Genomic DNA, 7920 nt, shown 5'->3' on the forward strand with positions numbered 1-7920 from the left:
CTTTTATTGAATTGCTTTTTATCTTGTTATTAACCATCCTCAGGTCTTAGGATGAAGGACCTTCTATAGATATAGATATAAATATAAATATAAATATAAATATAAATATGAAGCTAGCTGCCCACTTGGAGAGCATCAGGTGTCTGTCTGGTCCCAGACAGACAATGTAGACTTTTGAAAGCATTGCGCTTTGAGGAAGAGGAGGGGAATCTACCTGACCATCTTTCTCAGGAGTGATGTGGGTGGGGCTTGCTCCTCACCCCCCCCCCCCCCCGCAGAACCAGCAGCGCCTGCCCCTCACTCCTGCCTCCGGCCTGCCCTGCCAGGAGTGGCCACCTTCTCCCATGGCCTGCTTCTCTTCTCCTTGTGCGTCTTAAATAAAACCATAAATCCCCATGGCGCTGGAGTTACAGTAAAGTTCCGCTCCACAAGATCAAGAATTTTAATAAAAGACATAAATTCTCTTTCAGCCTTGAATCACAGGAGCAGCGGTGGTGGCAGCGGCAGCAGCAGCCGTGTCTCTCCCCCATCCAGATCACAGCCCTTTCCAAGCAGGGAAAACCCTGCAAATGAGCAGAAAGAGATGGCATGAAATATGGCTCTGTCGGGCCCCTTCCTTGGCACATTTCACCCACCCAGAATCATCTGAGCAACCTTGGCTCCTGAAATGAAACGGAAGCAGGGAATGCTAAACACTTGTGATCTCAGGGAGATTCACCCCGAACCAGGCTGTTAACATTTGCATGACTGAACTATGAGGAAAGCCCTTAATACAGCCACTTTCCCCGCACCCACCCACCCACCCAGTGTGTGTGTGTGTGTGTGTGTGTAGAAATGGCTCCTGTTATTTCAACATCCTTGCAAAGCACTATTTAATGGGGAGTAATAGAGTCAGTTTGCACAAGATTGAACAAAACAATCCCACCTCCTTCACTGAACAAACAAATACTCCTAGTTTTTTAGCCCAACGGAGCAAAAACCTCCCAAGCTCAGACATGCAAAACCCACCAGCTGATGAAAGTAGCTCCCTGAATTTCATTTGCAGCATTGATTTCCCATCCAGAAGATGTTCTGTGCATGAGGACTCCTTTGTAACAGGTAAAACAACCCACTGTCCCAAAAGGTAGAACTTGGAATTTATGCCAAACCTTCCATCAAGTAGCTAGTAGTAGTAACTCATCCTCATGAACCAGCGGGGTCCCAAAGGAAGCAGCTGAGGTGGCTCCTCTCTCTTGCCCTGCCTGAGGGCCATGCAGCTCTACCTGATGAATGGCCAGCCTGCAGGCAGCACAGCTCTTGGATGGGGCGGGAGAGAGAGGAGCCAGGAAGCAGAGTCTGCTGTGCCTCCTTTGGCCCCCACCCCTTGGCTTGTTAGGACAAGCCACTACTACAAGTAGCCCAGAATCATTTTCCAAGTATGGAATGAATTTAGACCTCTTTGGGCTGCCAAGACTAAATATTTGTCCAGGAGTCAATCCACACACTAAGTTTGGGGTATTTATTAAGGTGTGGATGTCAGTGTCGGGCCAAGCTTGGAGGTGGGACACCCACAGAGCCTTCCATCTCCCAGGCCAAGCAGGCTTTCAGTCCACCTCAAAAGCGAGTGTTTTAAGCGAGGAAAACGAGGAGTAACCCACCCAGGGGTGCTACCCTGAGCTCCTTGGGGGGAAAGAGAGGTAGGTACGTGATGAATGATCAGAGGGAAGGAGTGTTGTGACCCATTGCATGTCCTGCCCCTGATGAGGGGGCTGCTGAGAAGCTGTACCAGAAATATTCCATGCCCGCTTCAGGCAGTCCATTGTACATGTGTACGGGGATCTGCACATGTTTGTTGAATGACGGTACATGTGTCCATTTGCAAGGGAAACGAGGTACAGGTCCCTCAAAAGCAGGTACAGATAGGAAGCAGACTGCTGTAGCTGCATTCAACGTAGCATGTGGCTAACTGTGCCTGCAGACAGAACGGTACCTGTGTACATTGCACAGACTGGGCGAGTGTTGAGCATAGTGTGTGGATTGGGCTGCACACACGGCAGCCATTGATAACTGCCCCACAAGGAGCATTTTCCTCCCACCCCCAAGCGTGTCTGGGGTTAGCACCAAAGCCTGGAGAATCTATGGTGTACGTCCTAGTTAATCTCAGGCCACCCACCCCCCACAACCATGTGCTACTTAAGGTTTAGTTGCCATCGGTTTATGAAGAAAGCAAGGTGAATTATTATTAACTTGGATCCATCCTCCCGGAGAATCATCCGTTTGGCACAATAAGACGGCCACAGCTAATTCTGAAGTTATTCAGCTCCGGTTATTACAGCAGAGTTTCTAATCTGCTGCATTTTGTTTTCTCTGTACTGTTCCTATTGCTGTATGGTTTTGAATACTGAAAAGGTGGGAGATCTGTTTCCAAAGGAATCAAGTTGCTTGCCTTCCTGTTAAGCAGGCCCCTAATAGATTTCCTGGCAAGGATCGTGGGCCATCCCAGCCACGTGGAGCTGGACTGGTTTCTAGGAAAGGGGGTGGCTCTGTGAATGGAGCCTCACACTTGTGCTGCCTGGTGGTTGCCCTGGGGGGGGGGGTTCCTTTGGGTGACTTGGGCGCTTTCTGTATTAGAAAGACATGGCATATCTCCGAAGTGTGCTTCCGCACTTCCCGTCCCTACACTGACAGCAGGGTGCCGTTCACATTTCTGATGCCTCATTTTGGATTTTATCGCTGCGATTTATTGCTATCATGTTGTATGTCCAGTGTCAAAAGGTTGCTGTATTTTCCGGTTGTTAGTTTTCACAAGACTGTTCCTCTTGCTGGGCACTTTGCTGTTTACATGTTTTGAATGCGATTTACCCGAACTGAATCATTTTGCTGCTGTTGAGTGGATAAGCTGGGAAGTGCCCTGGCTGCTGAGTGGTTCCTCCTCCTAAAGAGCCTTGGGGGTGCCAAAGGAAGCAGCTCAGGTTGCTCATCTCTCTCCCACCCTGCTCTAGAGCCATGCTGCCTGCAGGCTGGCCATTCATCAGGTAGAGATGTATGGCTACCTGCACAGCTCCACCTGACAAATGGCCAACCTGAAGCCTGCGCATCTCTCGGGCGGGGCGAGAGAGAGAGAAGCAACCTGAACTACCAGCTTTGGCGCCCGCTAGCCCATTAGGACAAGCCACTACTGAATGGTTTATTAGAAGCCCACAGCTAACTTAATGGAGTCACTAAACCAATACATGTATTTTCAGAGGCAGAAGGTCTGCACGTGCTCAGGGACACTTTGATGTAAAGAGTGTATTTTCAAGTGCAAAACTGGATTCTGCTCAGGCCTGCTGCACCTGCCCAGAAACACTCCATGACCACAGTGCCGGAATTCAGGAGATCAAGACCTGGCTCCAGGGACATGATTTGTGGATTATTTATTTATTTATTTATTTATAGTATTTCTACCCCACCCCTCCAGTACACTACTGCTCAGGGCAGCTCACAACAATAAAAAAAATACAATATACAATAAAAGTAATAAAATTAACCAAATTAAGTAAACAAGTTAAAAGTCAGGTTAAAAACCACAATCAGTATTAAGTTCAAATTAAAAGTTACCTTAAAAGCGAAAAACTGAGAATTATAAAAGCTAAAAACTAAAGAACCTACCAGATATAATCAAAAAATGTAGCATTAAAAAGCCTCTTTTAAAAGATGTATTTTTAGATGTATTTTAAAAACAATGAGGGAGGGAGCATGGCAAAGCTCTTCAGGGAGGGTGTTCCAAAGCCGAGGAGCCACAACCGAATAGGCCCTGTCTCTAATCCCCACCAACTGGATCTCTGTCAGTGGTGGGGCCATGAGCAGGGCCTGAGATGATGATCTGAGGGCCCTGGCAGATTCATATGGGTGAATGCAGTCCAACAGGTAGCCCGGCCCCAAGCCGTGTAGGGCTTTAAAGGTCAAGACCAGCACCTCGAATCTAGCCCGGAAGTGGATGCAGAATGGGTGTAATACTCATGAAGCAACTTGCACCCACGAGCATCCTTGCAGCAGCATTCTGGACTCGCTGAAGCTTCTGAACAGTCTTCAAGGGCAGCCCCACATAGAGCGCATTGCAGTAGTCCAATCTAAATGTTACCAACACATGAGTGACAGAGGTCAGATCCAACTTCTCCAAGTAGGGTCTCAGTTGGTGTACCAGCCATAGGTGGTAAAAGGCACTTTTCCACACCACCACCACCAGTGCCTCTAAGGACAACATCAGGTCCAGAAGCACCCCCAAGCTGCGGACTTTGTGTTTCAGAGGGAGTGTGACCCCATCCAAGACCAGATTTACCTCAGTTCTCGGATGATCAGTTCTACCAACTCAGAGCACTTCTGTCTTATCTTCTTCCCCCTCCACGGTTTCTGGTTGGCGGGCTGGCCAGAAAGCCGGCCCACCACCACCTCCTCCCCCCACCAATTCCCAGTGGCTGCCCCGCCCGCTGCTGCCTGCTCCCAGCCGGCCAGTTCCCTATTTTCTCCCCTGTCCCGTCGCTAATTGGCAGCTGCTCACGAACTCTCACGAGAGCTGCCACACATGTGATTAGCGACAGGTACGCCTGGGAGAAATAAATAAATAAATATATTATAATATATATATTATATTATATATTACAAATATATATATATTATCAGCCCTGTCTTGGAGAGGCTGCCAGGGAGGGAACTTTTAACCTTCTGCTCTTCCCAGAGCAGCTCCATCCCCTAAGGGGACTCTCTTATGGTGCTCACACATGGAGTCTCCCATTCATATGCAACCAGGATGGACCCTGCTTAGCTAAGGGGACAAGTCATGCTTGCTCCCACAAGACCAGCTCTCCAATAAGATGAATAAGATAGTTTCCTGTCCCCAGAGAGCTCACAATCTTAAAAGAGACAAAAAGTAGGCACCAGCAGCAACCACTGGAGGGACACTGTGCTGGTTATCTCTGCAGAAGAAATGCTTGTAAGATGATGATGATGATGATGATGATGATGATGATGATGATGATGATGATGATGAAACATCTCCTTGCCTTGCTCAGTTCCCATGCTATTATTAAACATTCTTCAGTAGTATGAGAAATACTCTGATGCAACTGAATTTAATATGCCTTTGTAACTGCAATGTTATGAAAAGCTTTGGGAGACCTTTCAGTGGAAAATGCTGTGCAGACATCAGGCTCTTTACAAGCACTAATTAAAACCTTCACAACATCCGCATAGCTGGATATTACTATCCTCTTCTCACAGATGTGGAGCTAAAGTTATCAAGTGATTGGGGAGGAGGAGGAGGAATTGCTGCCAACGCAGGGATATTTCAGCCCAGTCAGTCATTCCCGCTGTCTGACGGGGCCAACGATGACTCCAGGGCTGCTTCCTCGGTAACGCCAGGTAGAGCCGTGTGGTTCACCTCTCTGCTCTCCTGCGCCTCTCTCTCCCATCCTGCCACCTAGAGCCCTGCTGCCTGCAGGCTGGCCACTGGTCAGGTACAGCTGCTGCGTGGCTAACTGCCTGCCCAGTGGCCAGTCTGCCTCCGGCAGTGTGGCTTCCTTTCGGGCCGGACAGGAGAGAGAAGAGCAACGCGCGGCTGCTGGGAAGCAGAGGCAGCGGCGCCTCCTTGGGCACCCCTTAGGGGGCTTCTAAAAAGCAAGATGAAGCCCGCACAACAACCGTTCCGTGCTTCGTCAAGCTCAGGAGAGCACGTGCCAGCACCAAGCCCTACAAATGCCTCCGCTCTGAATGAGTGAAGGCTGTCAGCATGGAGGGCTCTCTGGCAGTGTCATGGTCCAGGTCAGAGGACGCTCCCTCGTTGCTCTCCACCTTTCCCTGGAAACTCTGGTTTGGAGGCCGTTACTTTCTGGCACACCTTCGTTTCTCTGGTTCAGCAGTGTTGCAGCAAACTATGGTCACCAGTGGAGCAGGGAGGGATGGAGGCGACATCGAAGCATGCAAGGAGAGAAGACAGCAGAGTTGCCCAGAGTACATTCCCAAGAGCCAAGCTATGGTTTGGTCGTGACATCTGAACTGAGCCCTTGCCTCAGACCCCAGTATATGGGGCTAATGCTACTAACCTGCCTTACAAGATCACGATAGGGAGTCCCCCACTTACAAATGGGTTGTGTTCTAAAAGTTCGTATGTAAGTTGGATGTTCAATTAGCATTTGAGCTGGAGAATTTAAAAAATGCCTATGAACCTGAACTGAACCCACATTCTCAATGGCTTGACTCCCTGCTGATGTGGGCTTTGGGTTATGGGGCAATCTGTGGAGGCCTTGAAGAACAGGAAGAATGTGGTGTGGAGGATGGCACATGGGAGCAAATGGGCTCTTGATGGCTCTTGAGTCCTCGCCTTGGAGAACCCCATGTGTCCTCTGCATGAGGAAGTCCTTTTGAATTTTTCTTTTGAAAATATCTTTGCAAGGAATTTTAAAATTCCTTTGCAAACAAAACAAATCAAAATCCTTGCAGACAAATATACACAAGATTAAAAAAAAAAACCCAGGAAAACAAAGCATTCATCCTACAGTTGAAAGCTGGGTGCCTGATTACTGAACCGCTTCTTTGAACCGGTGGCCACTTCTTGTGCTGAGGGGTTCTGTTCAGGTTCTGGTTGGCGCTCAGGTTCAGTCCCAGGTCACTGCCAAAGCCTCTTGGGCCTGGATTTCAAGTTCAGGTTCAGTCACCTCCCAGCTCACATGGCCTCCTCTGCTGGGGCGTCTGAATCGTCCCTTGGCAAAGCAGCTGATACCTTGCTCAGAAAATGCATCTCTGCTTCCCACCTCGCACTCCTCAGCACCTTCGTCATCTGTTTGGCTCCCTTAAGGAAACACTCAGGGGTGATGCTGCTAAGTTTATCTCTCTCTCTTTGCACTTAGCCTGCTCTTCTGCATTTCACTTGGCAACTTTGACTAGTGTGGCGGGGGTGGGGTGGTGGAGAGGCACCTGCGGAAAGCAGGCAGGCCCTGCTGGGATTGCAGCCTTGGACAGCAGCCACCCACTCACCCGCACCCCTCCTCCTCCCCCTCCGCCCACGGCTCATGCTGCCGCTCTTGCCAGATCTCCTGCGAGAAGCACACCTAACATCATCCCCCCGCCCGCACATCCTATAGACTCAGCTGTAGATCTGAACCCAGCCCATATGGGGCTGGGGGCTTCCATAGCTCAGCTGGTTTGGGTGACTGTCCATGTTCCTGGGATGGTGACAGAAGGCAAAAGCATCTTCACTCCAAGCTCTGCCTCCCTGGTCAGGAAATCACTCAGGCCACAAATTCTGGTAGCCGGGAAGAGGCCTGCTCACTTTTCCCCTGCCCCACCCCACCCTGGGAAGGGCAACCAGCTCACCTCCTCGTTCATCAGTCACAAGGGCTAGAAACGTGAGGTCTTCTGGGTGCTGCAGCCAATCTGCGTCAGCGTCATCAGGCTCTGAGCTTGTCCTTCCGATGCACTCAAGCTTCTGTCTGGTGCAGCACCTGTGCTCGGAGTGCTGGCGGCAGGGTGGGGGGGGTGGGGGGCTGATGCTGGGCTGGCGGGCATAAGGGCAGCGGTGCCATCTCAGCCGTGGGGCAGTCGTCCAGCCGCTCGCAGTGGGAATCCCCCGACTCCGAGAGAGGCTCGGGCCCTCTTGGGTTGGGTTTTTAGGTCAATACGTTCCTACAAGCTTTGCGGGAGATGTGCATTTCATCTCAAATTCCCTTCCTTGTTTGCTTACTAATTCCTGCTATGTCATCGTAGCTTATGCTGTCTATTTTTAATCAATTTTATTATGAAGCGTTATGTTTGTGAGGCATGTGATAGGGCTTGCAATGGAAAATAATCAAATAAGTGGCTGCCTTTCCACATGAGTCTGAGGGTGGCTGTGTTTTTAAAACATCCCTCCCAGAAAGTCTGTGGAGTTCTCAGACTTCCCAGGACAGCTGAAATACAAAGCGAGGA

General features: G+C 49.8%; 1 long non-coding RNA gene across 1 annotated transcript; it reads right to left on the reverse strand.

The window, feature by feature from the left end:
• Positions 1–428: 428 nt before the first annotated feature.
• LOC128333302 (uncharacterized) lies at positions 429–7670 on the reverse strand. The gene is made up of 2 exons (XR_008310909.1): positions 7330–7670; positions 429–563 (listed from the first exon to the last, which is right to left on the reverse strand). It is a non-coding gene; the product is annotated as an uncharacterized LOC128333302 (long non-coding RNA).
• Positions 7671–7920: the final 250 nt, after the last annotated feature.

The sequence above is a fragment of the Hemicordylus capensis genome, chromosome 7 (assembly GCF_027244095.1).
Source record: "Hemicordylus capensis ecotype Gifberg chromosome 7, rHemCap1.1.pri, whole genome shotgun sequence".
In the NCBI taxonomy this organism is placed as follows: Eukaryota; Metazoa; Chordata; class Lepidosauria; order Squamata; family Cordylidae; genus Hemicordylus; species Hemicordylus capensis.